The sequence below is a fragment of the Mixophyes fleayi genome, unplaced genomic scaffold (assembly GCF_038048845.1).
Source record: "Mixophyes fleayi isolate aMixFle1 unplaced genomic scaffold, aMixFle1.hap1 Scaffold_128, whole genome shotgun sequence".
In the NCBI taxonomy this organism is placed as follows: Eukaryota; Metazoa; Chordata; class Amphibia; order Anura; family Limnodynastidae; genus Mixophyes; species Mixophyes fleayi.
This window is the reverse complement of record NW_027445926.1, coordinates 76,725-94,423: the sequence shown is the minus strand read 5'-3', so window position 1 is coordinate 94,423 and position 17,699 is coordinate 76,725. Positions and strand designations below refer to the sequence as shown.

General features: G+C 35.8%; 14 non-coding genes across 14 annotated transcripts; all 14 read right to left on the bottom strand.

Annotated features, from left to right (window-relative positions):
• Positions 1-920: 920 nt before the first annotated feature.
• Positions 921-993, bottom strand: TRNAK-UUU (transfer RNA lysine (anticodon UUU)). Its single transcript has one exon. It is a non-coding gene; the product is annotated as a tRNA-Lys (tRNA).
• Positions 994-1,959: 966 nt separating this feature from the next.
• Positions 1,960-2,032, bottom strand: TRNAK-UUU (transfer RNA lysine (anticodon UUU)). Its single transcript has one exon. It is a non-coding gene; the product is annotated as a tRNA-Lys (tRNA).
• A 2,007-nt stretch (positions 2,033-4,039) lies between these two features.
• On the bottom strand, positions 4,040-4,112 carry TRNAK-UUU (transfer RNA lysine (anticodon UUU)). Its single transcript has one exon. It is a non-coding gene; the product is annotated as a tRNA-Lys (tRNA).
• A 2,007-nt stretch (positions 4,113-6,119) lies between these two features.
• On the bottom strand, positions 6,120-6,192 carry TRNAK-UUU (transfer RNA lysine (anticodon UUU)). Its single transcript has one exon. It is a non-coding gene; the product is annotated as a tRNA-Lys (tRNA).
• A 967-nt stretch (positions 6,193-7,159) lies between these two features.
• Positions 7,160-7,232, bottom strand: TRNAK-UUU (transfer RNA lysine (anticodon UUU)). The gene has a single exon. It is a non-coding gene; the product is annotated as a tRNA-Lys (tRNA).
• Positions 7,233-8,199: 967 nt separating this feature from the next.
• On the bottom strand, positions 8,200-8,272 carry TRNAK-UUU (transfer RNA lysine (anticodon UUU)). The gene has a single exon. It is a non-coding gene; the product is annotated as a tRNA-Lys (tRNA).
• Positions 8,273-9,239: 967 nt separating this feature from the next.
• On the bottom strand, positions 9,240-9,312 carry TRNAK-UUU (transfer RNA lysine (anticodon UUU)). The gene has a single exon. It is a non-coding gene; the product is annotated as a tRNA-Lys (tRNA).
• A 967-nt stretch (positions 9,313-10,279) lies between these two features.
• On the bottom strand, positions 10,280-10,352 carry TRNAK-UUU (transfer RNA lysine (anticodon UUU)). The gene has a single exon. It is a non-coding gene; the product is annotated as a tRNA-Lys (tRNA).
• A 1,490-nt stretch (positions 10,353-11,842) lies between these two features.
• On the bottom strand, positions 11,843-11,915 carry TRNAK-UUU (transfer RNA lysine (anticodon UUU)). The gene has a single exon. It is a non-coding gene; the product is annotated as a tRNA-Lys (tRNA).
• Positions 11,916-12,367: 452 nt separating this feature from the next.
• On the bottom strand, positions 12,368-12,440 carry TRNAK-UUU (transfer RNA lysine (anticodon UUU)). Its single transcript has one exon. It is a non-coding gene; the product is annotated as a tRNA-Lys (tRNA).
• Positions 12,441-13,408: 968 nt separating this feature from the next.
• On the bottom strand, positions 13,409-13,481 carry TRNAK-UUU (transfer RNA lysine (anticodon UUU)). The gene has a single exon. It is a non-coding gene; the product is annotated as a tRNA-Lys (tRNA).
• A 452-nt stretch (positions 13,482-13,933) lies between these two features.
• Positions 13,934-14,006, bottom strand: TRNAK-UUU (transfer RNA lysine (anticodon UUU)). The gene has a single exon. It is a non-coding gene; the product is annotated as a tRNA-Lys (tRNA).
• A 1,490-nt stretch (positions 14,007-15,496) lies between these two features.
• On the bottom strand, positions 15,497-15,569 carry TRNAK-UUU (transfer RNA lysine (anticodon UUU)). The gene has a single exon. It is a non-coding gene; the product is annotated as a tRNA-Lys (tRNA).
• Positions 15,570-17,584: 2,015 nt separating this feature from the next.
• TRNAK-UUU (transfer RNA lysine (anticodon UUU)) lies at positions 17,585-17,657 on the bottom strand. The gene has a single exon. It is a non-coding gene; the product is annotated as a tRNA-Lys (tRNA).
• Between the last annotated feature and the right edge of the window lie 42 nt (positions 17,658-17,699).

Sequence of the window (17,699 nt, the reverse complement as noted above, 5' to 3'; positions counted from 1 at the left end):
AATGCCAATTTAATCGTGGCCAATGTTCTGTAAAGTGTGAGCCGAAAGGCTTGGTTGGAAGGTCTCAGGATGCAAAAACCTTTGCTTGTCCCTTGGTTGAACATTTAGATCCCACCAAACTGTAAGTCTTAATGCCCTTCAAGATTCATTTTCAACTATACTGCTTGGGGGATTAATTTGTTTGCTGTCTAATTTAATTACTATGTTGCTAACAAATTGGGATGAAGTTGGGTTAGATAGGAAATGAGGTGAAATGTCTAACCTTAATATACTTAGAATTTAATCTACAAGTAATATTTGCCTCGTAGCATTTTATTTAGATGCTGCACCACTTTAAGTCCCACATAGCATCTCAAGTTTCTAGGAAATTATGTATTTGGATTGGACTGACCTGACTTGCACTTACAGATGTTCACTAATGTCCAGCTTTTATCAGTACATGACAGTGTAATGTAATCATACTGTGAAATTGTGTAATGGTAAGAGAAGTTGACCAACTAAGTCAATAAATCCACTTGCGATAAAAAAAAAGTTTATTTCACCTTGGTTGATTATAGAGATCTTAGTACACTATAAGTATTCATACCCTTCAAGACTCAATTTCATCTGTACACCTAATTTACAGATGTACACTAATGTCATGCTTGTGTAATGGCATTATAATCCAGTCATACTGTGAATTTCTAAAATGTGAAGATTAGTTCATCAGCTAAATCAACAAATTATCTTGCGTTATGCGTGGAGTTTCTTGTATTTTTGTTCAAATAATATGGCTATTTACTTCAGAATCACTTGTTTCCTCATCAACAATTTGAGAAATGATGATAATGACCTTTTTCACTTTTATCGCGGAAATCCTTCACAGCATACGTTTTGCATGGCACAGAGAATATAGATTGCCATCGTTTAAAAGGCATACACGCCTGAACAGGGACTTGAACCCTGGACCCTCAGATTAAAAGTCTGATGCTCTACCGACTGAGCTATCCAGGCTCTCTTTTTATCTTGTACCTCATCTGGAAAATGGGCAGTTCTGTAACCAATGCCAATTTAATCGTGGCCAATGTTCTGTAAAGTGTGAGCCGAAAGGCTTGGTTGGAAGGTCTCAGGATGCAAAACCTTTGCTTGTCCCTTGGTTGAACATTTAGATCCCACCAAACTGTAAGTCTTAATGCCCTTCAAGATTCATTTTCAACTATACTGCTTGGGGGATTAATTTGTTTGCTGTCTAATTTAATTACTATGTTGCTAACAAATTGGGATGAAGTTGGGTTAGATAGGAAATGAGGTGAAATGTCTAACCTTAATATACTTAGAATTTAATCTACAAGTAATATTTGCCTCGTAGCATTTTATTTAGATGCTGCACCACTTTAAGTCCCACATAGCATCTCAAGTTTCTAGGAAATTATGTATTTGGATTGGACTGACCTGACTTGCACTTACAGATGTTCACTAATGTCCAGCTTTTATCAGTACATGACAGTGTAATGTAATCATACTGTGAAATTGTGTAATGGTAAGAGAAGTTGACCAACTAAGTCAATAAATCCACTTGCGATAAAAAAAAAGTTTATTTCACCTTGGTTGATTATAGAGATCTTAGTACACTATAAGTATTCATACCCTTCAAGACTCAATTTCATCTGTACACCTAATTTACAGATGTACACTAATGTCATGCTTGTGTAATGGCATTATAATCCAGTCATACTGTGAATTTCTAAAATGTGAAGATTAGTTCATCAGCTAAATCAACAAATTATCTTGCGTTATGCGTGGAGTTTCTTGTATTTTGTTCAAATAATATGGCTATTTACTTCAGAATCACTTGTTTCCTCATCAACAATTTGAGAAATGATGATAATGACCTTTTTCACTTTTATCGCGGAAATCCTTCACAGCATACGTTTTGCATGGCACAGAGAATATAGATTGCCATCGTTTAAAAGGCATACACGCCTGAACAGGGACTTGAACCCTGGACCCTCAGATTAAAAGTCTGATGCTCTACCGACTGAGCTATCCAGGCTCTCTTTTTATCTTGTACTCATCTGGAAAATGGGCAGTTCTGTAACCAATGCCAATTTAATCGTGGCCAATGTTCTGTAAAGTGTGAGCCGAAAGGCTTGGTTGGAAGGTCTCAGGATGCAAAAAGCTTTGATTGTCCCTTGGTTGAACATTTAGATCCCACCAAACTGTAAGTCTTAATGCCCTTCAAGATTCATTTTCAACTATACTGCTTGGGGGATTAATTTGTTTGCTGTCTAATTTAATTACTATGTTGCTAACAAATTGGGATGAAGTTGGGTTAGATAGGAAATGAGGTGAAATGTCTAACCTTAATATACTTAGAATTTAATCTACAAGTAATATTTGCCTCGTAGCATTTTATTTAGATGCTGCACCACTTTAAGTCCCACATAGCATCTCAAGTTTCTAGGAAATTATGTATTTGGATTGGACTGACCTGACTTGCACTTACAGATGTTCACTAATGTCCAGCTTTTATCAGTACATGACAGTGTAATGTAATCATACTGTGAAATTGTGTAATGGTAAGAGAAGTTGACCAACTAAGTCAATAAATCCACTTGCGATAAAAAAAAAGTTTATTTCACCTTGGTTGATCATAGAGATCTTAGTACACTATAAGTATTCATACCCTTCAAGACTCAATTTCATCTGTACACCTAATTTACAGATGTACACTAATGTCATGCTTGTGTAATGGCATTATAATCCAGTCATACTGTGAATTTGTAAAATGTGAAGATTAGTTCATCAGCTAAATCAACAAATTATCTTGCGTTATGCGTGGAGTTTCTTGTATTTTTGTTCAAAAAATATGGCTATTTACTTCAGAATCACTTGTTTCCTTATCAACAATTTGAGAAATGATGATAATGACCTTTTTCACTTTTATCGCGGAAATCCTTCACAGCATACGTTTTGTATGGCACAGAGAATATAGATTGCCATCGTTTAAAAGGCATACACGCCTGAACAGGGAGTTGAACCCTGGACCCTCAGATTAAAAGTCTGATGCTCTACCGACTGAGCTATCCAGGCTCTCTTTTTATCTTGTACTCATCTGGAAAATGGGCAGTTCTGTAACCAATGCCAATTTAATCGTGGCCAATGTTCTGTAAAGTGTGAGCCGAAAGGCTTGGTTGGAAGGTCTCAGGATGCAAAAAGCTTTGATTGTCCTTTGGTTGAACATTTAGATCCCACCAAACTGTAAGTCTTAATGCCCTTCAAGATTCATTTTCAACTATACTGCTTGGGGGATTAATTTGTTTGCTGTCTAATTTAATTACTATGTTGCTAACAAATTGGGATGAAGTTGGGTTAGATAGGAAATGAGGTGAAATGTCTAACCTTAATATACTTAGAATTTAATCTACAAGTAATATTTGCCTCGTAGCATTTTATTTAGATGCTGCACCACTTTAAGTCCCACATAGCATCTCAAGTTTCTAGGAAATTATGTATTTGGATTGGACTGACCTGACTTGCACTTACAGATGTTCACTAATGTCCAGCTTTTATCAGTACATGACAGTGTAATGTAATCATACTGTGAAATTGTGTAATGGTAAGAGAAGTTGACCAACTAAGTCAATAAATCCACTTGCGATAAAAAAAAAGTTTATTTCACCTTGGTTGATTATAGAGATCTTAGTACACTATAAGTATTCATACCCTTCAAGACTCAATTTCATCTGTACACCTAATTTACAGATGTACACTAATGTCATGCTTGTGTAATGCCATTATAATCCAGTCATACTGTGAATTTGTAAAATGTGAAGATTAGTTCATCAGCTAAATCAACAAATTATCTTGCGTTATGCGTGGAGTTTCTTGTATTTTTGTTCAAATAATATGGCTATTTACTTCAGAATCACTTGTTTCCTCATCAACAATTTGAGAAATGATGATAATGACCTTTTTCACTTTTATCGCGGAAATCCTTCACAGCATACGTTTTGCATGGCACAGAGAATATAGATTGCCATCGTTTAAAAGGCATACACGCCTGAACAGGGACTTGAACCCTGGACCCTCAGATTAAAAGTCTGATGCTCTACCGACTGAGCTATCCAGGCTCTCTTTTTATCTTGTACTCATCTGGAAAATGGGCAGTTCTGTAACCAATGCCAATTTAATCGTGGCCAATGTTCTGTAAAGTGTGAGCCGAAAGGCTTGGTTGGAAGGTCTCAGGATGCAAAAAGCTTTGATTGTCCCTTGGTTGAACATTTAGATCCCACCAAACTGTAAGTCTTAATGCCCTTCAAGATTCATTTTCAACTATACTGCTTGGGGGATTAATTTGTTTGCTGTCTAATTTAATTACTATGTTGCTAACAAATTGGGATGAAGTTGGGTTAGATAGGAAATGAGGTGAAATGTCTAACCTTAATATACTTAGAATTTAATCTACAAGTAATATTTGCCTCGTAGCATTTTATTTAGATGCTGCACCACTTTAAGTCCCACATAGCATCTCAAGTTTCTAGGAAATTATGTATTTGGATTGGACTGACCTGACTTGCACTTACAGATGTTCACTAATGTCCAGCTTTTATCAGTACATGACAGTGTAATGTAATCATACTGTGAAATTGTGTAATGGTAAGAGAAGTTGACCAACTAAGTCAATAAATCCACTTGCGATAAAAAAAAAGTTTATTTCACCTTGGTTGATCATAGAGATCTTAGTACACTATAAGTATTCATACCCTTCAAGACTCAATTTCATCTGTACACCTAATTTACAGATGTACACTAATGTCATGCTTGTGTAATGGCATTATAATCCAGTCATACTGTGAATTTGTAAAATGTGAAGATTAGTTCATCAGCTAAATCAACAAATTATCTTGCGTTATGCGTGGAGTTTCTTGTATTTTTGTTCAAAAAATATGGCTATTTACTTCAGAATCACTTGTTTCCTCATCAACAATTTGAGAAATGATGATAATGACCTTTTTCACTTTTATCGCGGAAATCCTTCACAGCATACGTTTTGTATGGCACAGAGAATATAGATTGCCATCGTTTAAAAGGCATACACGCCTGAACAGGGAGTTGAACCCTGGACCCTCAGATTAAAAGTCTGATGCTCTACCGACTGAGCTATCCAGGCTCTCTTTTTATCTTGTACTCATCTGGAAAATGGGCAGTTCTGTAACCAATGCCAATTTAATCGTGGCCAATGTTCTGTAAAGTGTGAGCCGAAAGGCTTGGTTGGAAGGTCTCAGGATGCAAAAAGCTTTGATTGTCCCTTGGTTGAACATTTAGATCCCACCAAACTGTAAGTCTTAATGCCCTTCAAGATTCATTTTCAACTATACTGCTTGGGGGATTAATTTGTTTGCTGTCTAATTTAATTACTATGTTGCTAACAAATTGGGATGAAGTTGGGTTAGATAGGAAATGAGGTGAAATGTCTAACCTTAATATACTTAGAATTTAATCTACAAGTAATATTTGCCTCGTAGCATTTTATTTAGATGCTGCTCCACTTTAAGTCCCACATAGCATCTCAAGTTTCTAGGAAATTATGTATTTGGATTGGACTGACCTGACTTGCACTTACAGATGTTCACTAATGTCCAGCTTTTATCAGTACATGACAGTGTAATGTAATCATACTGTGAAATTGTGTAATGGTAAGAGAAGTTGACCAACTAAGTCAATAAATCCACTTGCGATAAAAAAAAAGTTTATTTCACCTTGGTTGATTATAGAGATCTTAGTACACTATAAGTATTCATACCCTTCAAGACTCAATTTCATCTGTACACCTAATTTACAGATGTACACTAATGTCATGCTTGTGTAATGCCATTATAATCCAGTCATACTGTGAATTTGTAAAATGTGAAGATTAGTTCATCAGCTAAATCAACAAATTATCTTGCGTTATGCGTGGAGTTTCTTGTATTTTTGTTCAAATAATATGGCTATTTACTTCAGAATCACTTGTTTCCTCATCAACAATTTGAGAAATGATGATAATGACCTTTTTCACTTTTATCGCGGAAATCCTTCACAGCATACGTTTTGCATGGCACAGAGAATATAGATTGCCATCGTTTAAAAGGCATACACGCCTGAACAGGGACTTGAACCCTGGACCCTCAGATTAAAAGTCTGATGCTCTACCGACTGAGCTATCCAGGCTCTCTTTTTATCTTGTACTCATCTGGAAAATGGGCAGTTCTGTAACCAATGCCAATTTAATCGTGGCCAATGTTCTGTAAAGTGTGAGCCGAAAGGCTTGGTTGGAAGGTCTCAGGATGCAAAAAGCTTTGATTGTCCCTTGGTTGAACATTTAGATCCCACCAAACTGTAAGTCTTAATGCCCTTCAAGATTCATTTTCAACTATACTGCTTGGGGGATTAATTTGTTTGCTGTCTAATTTAATTACTATGTTGCTAACAAATTGGGATGAAGTTGGGTTAGATAGGAAATGAGGTGAAATGTCTAACCTTAATATACTTAGAATTTAATCTACAAGTAATATTTGCCTCGTAGCATTTTATTTAGATGCTGCACCACTTTAAGTCCCACATAGCATCTCAAGTTTCTAGGAAATTATGTATTTGGATTGGACTGACCTGACTTGCACTTACAGATGTTCACTAATGTCCAGCTTTTATCAGTACATGACAGTGTAATGTAATCATACTGTGAAATTGTGTAATGGTAAGAGAAGTTGACCAACTAAGTCAATAAATCCACTTGCGATAAAAAAAAAGTTTATTTCACCTTGGTTGATCATAGAGATCTTAGTACACTATAAGTATTCATACCCTTCAAGACTCAATTTCATCTGTACACCTAATTTACAGATGTACACTAATGTCATGCTTGTGTAATGCCATTATAATCCAGTCATACTGTGAATTTGTAAAATGTGAAGATTAGTTCATCAGCTAAATCAACAAATTATCTTGCGTTATGCGTGGAGTTTCTTGTATTTTTGTTCAAATAATATGGCTATTTACTTCAGAATCACTTGTTTCCTCATCAACAATTTGAGAAATGATGATAATGACCTTTTTCACTTTTATCGCGGAAATCCTTCACAGCATACGTTTTGCATGGCACAGAGAATATAGATTGCCATTGTTTAAAAGGCATACACGCCTGAACAGGGACTTGAACCCTGGACCCTCAGATTAAAAGTCTGATGCTCTACCGACTGAGCTATCCAGGCTCTCTTTTTATCTTTTACTCATCTGGAAAATGGGCAGTTCTGTAACCAATGCCAATTTAATCGTGGCCAATGTTCTGTAAAGTGTGAGCCGAAAGGCTTGGTTGGAAGGTCTCAGGATGCAAAAAGCTTTGATTGTCCCTTGGTTGAACATTTAGATCCCACCAAACTGTAAGTCTTAATGCCCTTCAAGATTCATTTTCAACTATACTGCTTGGGGGATTAATTTGTTTGCTGTCTAATTTAATTACTATGTTGCTAACAAATTGGGATGAAGTTGGGTTAGATAGGAAATGAGGTGAAATGTCTAACCTTAATATACTTAGAATTTAATCTACAAGTAATATTTGCCTCGTAGCATTTTATTTAGATGCTGCACCACTTTAAGTCCCACATAGCATCTCAAGTTTCTAGGAAATTATGTATTTGGATTGGACTGACCTGACTTGCACTTACAGATGTTCACTAATGTCCAGCTTTTATCAGTACATGACAGTGTAATGTAATCATACTGTGAAATTGTGTAATGGTAAGAGAAGTTGACCAACTAAGTCAATAAATCCACTTGCGATAAAAAAAAAGTTTATTTCACCTTGGTTGATTATAGAGATCTTAGTACACTATAAGTATTCATACCCTTCAAGACTCAATTTCATCTGTACACCTAATTTACAGATGTACACTAATGTCATGCTTGTGTAATGGCATTATAATCCAGTCATACTGTGAATTTCTAAAATGTGAAGATTAGTTCATCAGCTAAATCAACAAATTATCTTGCGTTATGCGTGGAGTTTCTTGTATTTTTGTTCAAATAATATGGCTATTTACTTCAGAATCACTTGTTTCCTCATCAACAATTTGAGAAATGATGATAATGACCTTTTTCACTTTTATCGCGGAAATCCTTCACAGCATACGTTTTGCATGGCACAGATAATATAGATTGCCATCGTTTAAAAGGCATACACGCCTGAACAGGGACTTGAACCCTGGACCCTCAGATTAAAAGTCTGATGCTCTACCGACTGAGCTATCCAGGCTCTCTTTTTATCTTGTACTCATCTGGAAAATGGGCAGTTCTGTAACCAATGCCAATTTAATCGTGGCCAATGTTCTGTAAAGTGTGAGCCGAAAGGCTTGGTTGGAAGGTCTCAGGATGCAAAAAGCTTTGATTGTCCCTTGGTTGAACATTTAGATCCCACCAAACTGTAAGTCTTAATGCCCTTCAAGATTCATTTTCAACTATACTGCTTGGGGGATTAATTTGTTTGCTGTCTAATTTAATTACTATGTTGCTAACAAATTGGGATGAAGTTGGGTTAGATAGGAAATGAGGTGAAATGTCTAACCTTAATATACTTAGAATTTAATCTACAAGTAATATTTGCCTCGTAGCATTTTATTTAGATGCTGCACCACTTTAAGTCCCACATAGCATCTCAAGTTTCTAGGAAATTATGTATTTGGATTGGACTGACCTGACTTGCACTTACAGATGTTCACTAATGTCCAGCTTTTATCAGTACATGACAGTGTAATGTAATCATACTGTGAAATTGTGTAATGGTAAGAGAAGTTGACCAACTAAGTCAATAAATCCACTTGCGATAAAAAAAAAGTTTATTTCACCTTGGTTGATCATAGAGATCTTAGTACACTATAAGTATTCATACCCTTCAAGACTCAATTTCATCTGTACACCTAATTTACAGATGTACACTAATGTCATGCTTGTGTAATGGCATTATAATCCAGTCATACTGTGAATTTGTAAAATGTGAAGATTAGTTCATCAGCTAAATCAACAAATTATCTTGCGTTATGCGTGGAGTTTCTGGTATTTTTGTCCAAATAATATGGCTATTTACTGCAGAATCACTTGTTTCCTTATCAACAATTTGAGAAATGATGATAATGACCTTTTTCACTTTTATCGCGGAAATCATTCACAGTATACGTTTTAATTGGCACAGAGAATATAGATTGCCATCGTTTAAAAGGCAAACATGCCTGAACAGGGACTTGAACCCTGGACCCTCAGATTAAAAGTCTGATGCTCTACCGACTGAGCTATCCAGGCTCTCTTTTTATCTTGTACTCATCTGGAAAATGGGCAGTTCTGTAACCAATGCCAATTTAATCGTGGCCAATGTTCTGTAAAGTGTGAGCCGAAAGGCTTGGTTGGAAGGTCTCAGGATGCAAAAACCTTTGATTGTCCCTTGGTTGAACATTTAGATCCCACCAAACTGTAAGTCTTAATGCCCTTCAAGATTCATTTTCAACTATACTGCTTGGGGGATTAATTTGTTTGCTGTCTAATTTAATTACTATGTTGCTAACAAATTGGGATGAAGTTGGGTTAGATAGGAAATGAGGTGAAATGTCTAACCTTAATATACTTAGAATTTAATCTACAAGTAATATTTGCCTCGTAGCATTTTATTTAGATGCTGCACCACTTTAAGTCCCACATAGCATCTCAAGTTTCTAGGAAATTATGTATTTGGATTGGACTGACCTGACTTGCACTTACAGATGTTCACTAATGTCCAGCTTTTATCAGTACATGACAGTGTAATGTAATCATACTGTGAAATTGTGTAATGGTAAGAGAAGTTGACCAACTAAGTCAATAAATCCACTTGCGATGAAAAAAAAGTTTATTTCACCTTGGTTGATCATAGAGATCTTAGTACACTATAAGTATTCATACCCTTCAAGACTCAATTTCATCTGTACACCTAATTTACAGATGTACACTAATGTCATGCTTGTGTAATGGCATTATAATCCAGTCATACTGTGAATTTGTAAAATGTGAAGATTAGTTCATCAGCTAAATCAACAAATTATCTTGTGTTATGCGTGGAGTTTCTTGTATTTTTGTTCAAATAATATGGCTATTTACTTCAGAATCACTTGTTTCCTCATCAACAATTTGAGAAATGATGATAATGACCTTTTTCACTTTTATCGCGGAAATCCTTCACAGCATACGTTTTGCATGGCACAGAGAATATAGATTGCCATCGTTTAAAAGGCAAACATGCCTGAACAGGGACTTGAACCCTGGACCCTCAGATTAAAAGTCTGATGCTCTACCGACTGAGCTATCCAGGCTCTCTTTTTATCTTGTACTCATCTGGAAAATGGGCAGTTCTGTAACCAATGCCAATTTAATCGTGGCCAATGTTCTGTAAAGTGTGAGCCGAAAGGCTTGGTTGGAAGGTCTCAGGATGCAAAAACCTTTGATTGTCCCTTGGTTGAACATTTAGATCCCACCAAACTGTAAGTCTTAATGCCCTTCAAGATTCATTTTCAACTATACTGCTTGGGGGATTAATTTGTTTGCTGTCTAATTTATTCATATAAATTCATACCCTTCAAGACTCAATTTCATCTGTACACCTAATTTACAGATGTACACTAATGTCATGCTTGTGTAATGGCATTATAATCCAGTCATACTGTGAATTTGTAAAATGTGAAGATTAGTTCATCAGCTAAATCAACAAATTATCTTGTGTTATGCGTGGAGTTTCTTGTATTTTTGTTCAAATAATATGGCTATTTACTTCAAAATCACTTGTTTCCTCATCAACAATTTGAGAAATGATGCTCTACCGACTGAGCTATCCAGGCTCTCTTTTTATCTTGTACTCATCTGGAAAATGGGCAGTTCTGTAACCAATGCCAATTTAATCGTGGCCAATGTTCTGTAAAGTGTGAGCCGAAAGGCTTGGTTGGAAGGTCTCAGGATGCAAAAACCTTTGATTGTCCCTTGGTTGAACATTTAGATCCCACCAAACTGTAAGTCTTAATGCCCTTCAAGATTCATTTTCAACTATACTGCTTGGGGAATTAATTTGTTAGCTGACTAATTTAATTACTATGTTGCTAACAAATTGGGATGAAGTTGGGTTAGATAGGAAATGAGGTGAAATGTCTAACCTTAATATACTTAGCATTTAATCTACAAGTAATATTTGCCTCATAGCATTTTGTTTAGATGCTGCACCACTTTAAGTCCCACATAGCATCTCAAGTTTCTAGGAAATTATGTATTTGGATTGGACTGACCTGACTTGCACTTACAGATGTTCACTAATGTCCAGCTTTTATCAGTACATGACAGTGTAATGTAATCATACTGTGAAATTGTGTAATGGTAAGAGAAGTTGACCAACTAAGTCAATAAATCTACATGCGATAAAAAAAAAAGTTTATTTCACCTTGGTTGATCATAGAGATCTTAGTACACTATAAGTATTCATACCCTCCAAGACTCAATTTCATCTGTACACTTAATTTACAGATGTACACTAATGTCATGCTTGTGTAATGGCATTATAATCCAGTCATACTGTGAATTTGTAAAATGTGAAGAGAAGTTCATCAGCTAAATCAATAAATTATCTTGCGTTATGCGTGGAGTTTCTTGTATTTTTGTTCAAATAATATGGCTATTTACTTCAGAATCACTTGTTTCCTCATCAACAATTTGAGAAATGATGATAATGACCTTTTTCACTTTTATCGCGGAAATCATTCACAGTATACGTTTTGCATGGCACAGAGAATATAGATTGCCATCGTTTAAAAGGCATACACGCCTGAACAGGGACTTGAACCCTGGACCCTCAGATTAAAAGTCTGATGCTCTACCGACTGAGCTATCCAGGCTCTCTTTTTATCACGAGAAGTTGACCAACTAAGTCAATAAATCCACTTGCGATAAAAAAAAAAGTTTATTTCACCTTGGTTAATCATAGAGATCTTAGTACACTATAAGTATTCATACCCTTCAAGACTCAATTTCATCTGTACACTTAATTTACAGATGCACACTAATGTCATGCTTGAGTAATGGCATTATAATCCAGTCATACTGTGAATTTGTAAAATGTGAAGAGAAGTTCATCAGCTAAATCAATAAATTATCTTGCGTTATGCGTGGAGTTTCTTGTATTTTTGTTCAAATAATATGGCTATTTACTTCAGAATCACTTGTTTCCTCATCAACAATTTGAGAAATGATGATAATGACCTTTTTCACTTTTATCGCGGAAATCCTTCACAGCATACGTTTTGCATGGCACAGAGAATATAGATTGCCATCGTTTAAAAGGCAAACATGCCTGAACAGGGACTTGAACCCTGGACCCTCAGATTAAAAGTCTGATGCTCTACCGACTGAGCTATCCAGGCTCTCTTTTTATCTTGTACTCATCTGGAAAATGGGCAGTTCTGTAACCAATGCCAATTTAATCGTGGCCAATGTTCTGTAAAGTGTGAGCCGAAAGGCTTGGTTGGAAGGTTTCAGGATGCAAAAACCTTTGATTGTCCCTTGGTTGAACATTTAGATCCCACCAAACTGTAAGTCTTAATGCCCTTCAAGATTCATTTTCAACTATACTGCTTGGGGAATTAATTTGTTAGCTGACTAATTTAATTACTATGTTGCTAACAAATTGGGATGAAGTTGGGTTAGATAGGAAATGAGGTGAAATGTCTAACCTTAATATACTTAGCATTTAATCTACAAGTAATATTTGCCTCATAGCATTTTGTTTAGATGCTGCACCACTTTAAGTCCCACATAGCATCTCAAGTTTCTAGGAAATTATGTATTTGGATTGGACTGACCTGACTTGCACTTACAGATGTTCACTAATGTCCAGCTTTTATCAGTACATGACAGTGTAATGTAATCATACTGTGAAATTGTGTAATGGTAAGAGAAGTTGACCAACTAAGTCAATAAATCTACATGCGATAAAAAAAAAAGTTTATTTCACCTTGGTTGATCATAGAGATCTTAGTACACTATAAGTATTCATACCCTCCAAGACTCAATTTCATCTGTACACTTAATTTACAGATGTACACTAATGTCATGCTTGTGTAATGGCATTATAATCCAGTCATACTGTGAATTTGTAAAATGTGAAGAGAAGTTCATCAGCTAAATCAATAAATTATCTTGCGTTATGCGTGGAGTTTCTTGTATTTTTGTTCAAATAATATGGCTATTTACTTCAGAATCACTTGTTTCCTCATCAACAATTTGAGAAATGATGATAATGACCTTTTTCACTTTTATCGCGGAAATCATTCACAGTATACGTTTTGCATGGCACAGAGAATATAGATTGCCATCGTTTAAAAGGCATACACGCCTGAACAGGGACTTGAACCCTGGACCCTCAGATTAAAAGTCTGATGCTCTACCGACTGAGCTATCCAGGCTCTCTTTTTATCACGAGAAGTTGACCAACTAAGTCAATAAATCCACTTGCGATAAAAAAAAAAGTTTATTTCACCTTGGTTAATCATAGAGATCTTAGTACACTATAAGTATTCATACCCTTCAAGACTCAATTTCATCTGTACACTTAATTTACAGATGCACACTAATGTCATGCTTGAGTAATGGCATTATAATCCAGTCATACTGTGAATTTGTAAAATGTGAAGAGAAGTTCATCAGCTAAATCAATAAATTATCTTGCGTTATGCGTGGAGTTTCTTGTATTTTTGTTCAAATAATATGGCTATTTACTTCAGAATCACTTGTTTCCTCATCAACAATTTGAGAAATGATGATAATGACCTTTTTCACTTTTATCGCGGAAATCCTTCACAGCATACGTTTTGCATGGCACAGAGAATATAGATTGCCATCGTTTAAAAGGCAAACATGCCTGAACAGGGACTTGAACCCTGGACCCTCAGATTAAAAGTCTGATGCTCTACCGACTGAGCTATCCAGGCTCTCTTTTTATCTTGTACTCATCTGGAAAATGGGCAGTTCTGTAACCAATGCCAATTTAATCGTGGCCAATGTTCTGTAAAGTGTGAGCCGAAAGGCTTGGTTGGAAGGTCTCAGGATGCAAAAACCTTTGATTGTCCCTTGGTTGAACATTTAGATCCCACCAAACTGTAAGTCTTAATGCCCTTCAAGATTCATTTTCAACTATACTGCTTGGGGGATTAATTTGTTTGCTGTCTAATTTATTCATATAAATTCATACCCTTCAAGACTCAATTTCATCTGTACACCTAATTTACAGATGTACACTAATGTCATGCTTGTGTAATGGCATTATAATCCAGTCATACTGTGAATTTGTAAAATGTGAAGATTAGTTCATCAGCTAAATCAACAAATTATCTTGTGTTATGCGTGGAGTTTCTTGTATTTTTGTTCAAATAATATGGCTATTTACTTCAAAATCACTTGTTTCCTTATCAACAATTTGAGAAATGATGCTCTACCGACTGAGCTATCCAGGCTCTCTTTTTATCTTGTACTCATCTGGAAAATGGGCAGTTCTGTAACCAATGCCAATTTAATCGTGGCCAATGTTCTGTAAAGTGTGAGCCGAAAGGCTTGGTTGGAAGGTCTCAGGATGCAAAAACCTTTGATTGTCCCTTGGTTGAACATTTAGATCCCACCAAACTGTAAGTCTTAATGCCCTTCAATATTCATTTTCAACTATACTGCTTGGGGAATTAATTTGTTAGCTGACTAATTTAATTACTATGTTGCTAACAAATTGGGATGAAGTTGGGTTAGATAGGAAATGAGGTGAAATGTCTAACCTTAATATACTTAGCATTTAATCTACAAGTAATATTTGCCTCATAGCATTTTGTTTAGATGCTGCACCACTTTAAGTCCCACATAGCATCTCAAGTTTCTAGGAAATTATGTATTTGGATTGGACTGACCTGACTTGCACTTACAGATGTTCACTAATGTCCAGCTTTTATCAGTACATGACAGTGTAATGTAATCATACTGTGAAATTGTGTAATGGTAAGAGAAGTTGACCAACTAAGTCAATAAATCTACATGCGATAAAAAAAAAAGTTTATTTCACCTTGGTTGATCATAGAGATCTTAGTACACTATAAGTATTCATACCCTCCAAGACTCAATTTCATCTGTACACTTAATTTACAGATGCACACTAATGTCATGCTTGTGTAATGGCATTATAATCCAGTCATACTGTGAATTTGTAAAATGTGAAGAGAAGTTCATCAGCTAAATCAATAAATTATCTTGCGTTATGCGTGGAGTTTCTTGTATTTTTGTTCAAATAATATGGCTATTTACTTCAGAATCACTTGTTTCCTCATCAACAATTTGAGAAATGATGATAATGACCTTTTTCACTTTTATCGCGGAAATCCTTCACAGCATACGTTTTGCATGGCACAGAGAATATAGATTGCCATCGTTTAAAAGGCATACACGCCTGAACAGGGACTTGAACCCTGGACCCTCAGATTAAAAGTCTGATGCTCTACCGACTGAGCTATCCAGGCTCTCTTTTTATCACGAGAAGTTGACCAACTAAGTCAATAAATCCACTTGCGATAAAAAAAAAAGTTTATTTCACCTTGGTTAATCATAGAGATCTTAGTACACTATAAGTATTCATACCCTTCAAGACTCAATTTCATCTGTACACTTAATTTACAGATGCACACTAATGTCATGCTTGAGTAATGGCATTATAATCCAGTCATACTGTGAATTTGTAAAATGTGAAGAGAAGTTCATCAGCTAAATCAATAAATTATCTTGCGTTATGCGTGGAGTTTCTTGTATTTTTGTTCAAATAATATGGCTATTTACTTCAGAATCACTTGTTTCCTCATCAACAATTTGAGAAATGATGATAATGACCTTTTTCACTTTTATCGCGGAAATCCTTCACAGCATACGTTTTGCATGGCACAGAGAATATAGATTGCCATCGTTTAAAAGGCAAACATGCCTGAACAGGGACGTGAACCCTGGACCCTCAGATTAAAAGTCTGATGCTCTACCGACTGAGCTATCCAGGCTCTCTTTTTATCTTGTACTCATCTGGAAAATGGGCAGTTCTGTAACCAATGCCAATTTAATCGTGGCCAATGTTCTGTAAAGTGTGAGCCGAAAGGCTTGGTTGGAAGGTCTCAGGATGCAAAAACCTTTGATTGTCCCTTGGTTGAACATTTAGATCCCACCAAACTGTAAGTCTTAATGCCCTTCAAGATTCATTTTCAACTATACTGCTTGGGGGATTAATTTGTTTGCTGTCTAATTTATTCATATAAATTCATACCCTTCAAGACTCAATTTCATCTGTACACCTAATTTACAGATGTACACTAATGTCATGCTTGTGTAATGGCATTATAATCCAGTCATACTGTGAATTTGTAAAATGTGAAGATTAGTTCATCAGCTAAATCAACAAATTATCTTGTGTTATGCGTGGAGTTTCTTGTATTTTTGTTCAAATAATATGGCTATTTACTTCAAAATCACTTGTTTCCTTATCAACAATTTGAGAAATGATGCTCTACCGACTGAGCTATCCAGGCTCTCTTTTTATCTTGTACTCATCTGGAAAATGGGCAGTTCTGTAACCAATGCCAATTTAATCGTGGCCAATGTTCTGTAAAGTGTGAGCCGAAAGGCTTGGTTGGAAGGTCTCAGGATGCAAAAACCTTTGATTGTCCCTTGGTTGAACATTTAGATCCCACCAAACTGTAAGTCTTAATGCCCTTCAATATTCATTTTCAACTATACTGCTTGGGGAATTAATTTGTTAGCTGACTAATTTAATTACTATGTTGCTAACAAATTGGGATGAAGTTGGGTTAGATAGGAAATGAGGTGAAATGTCTAACCTTAATATACTTAGCATTTAATCTACAAGTAATATTTGCCTCATAGCATTTTGTTTAGATGCTGCACCACTTTAAGTCCCACATAGCATCTCAAGTTTCTAGGAAATTATGTATTTGGATTGGACTGACCTGACTTGCACTTACAGATGTTCACTAATGTCCAGCTTTTATCAGTACATGACAGTGTAATGTAATCATACTGTGAAATTGTGTAATGGTAAGAGAAGTTGACCAACTAAGTCAATAAATCTACATGCGATAAAAAAAAAAGTTTATTTCACCTTGGTTGATCATAGAGATCTTAGTACACTATAAGTATTCATACCCTCCAAGACTCAATTTCATCTGTACACTTAATTTACAGATGCACACTAATGTCATGCTTGTGTAATGGCATTATAATCCAGTCATACTGTGAATTTGTAAAATGTGAAGAGAAGTTCATCAGCTAAATCAATAAATTATCTTGCGTTATGCGTGGAGTTTCTTGTATTTTTGTTCAAATAATATGGCTATTTACTTCAGAATCACTTGTTTCCTCATCAACAATTTGAGAAATGATGATAATGACCTTTTTCACTTTTATCGCGGAAATCATTCACAGTATACGTTTTGCATGGCACAGAGAATATAGATTGCCATCGTTTAAAAGGCATACACGCCTGAACAGGGACTTGAACCCTGGACCCTCAGATTAAAAGTCTGATGCTCTACCGACTGAGCTATCCAGGCTCTCTTTTTATCACGAGAAGTTGACCAACTAAGTCAATAAAT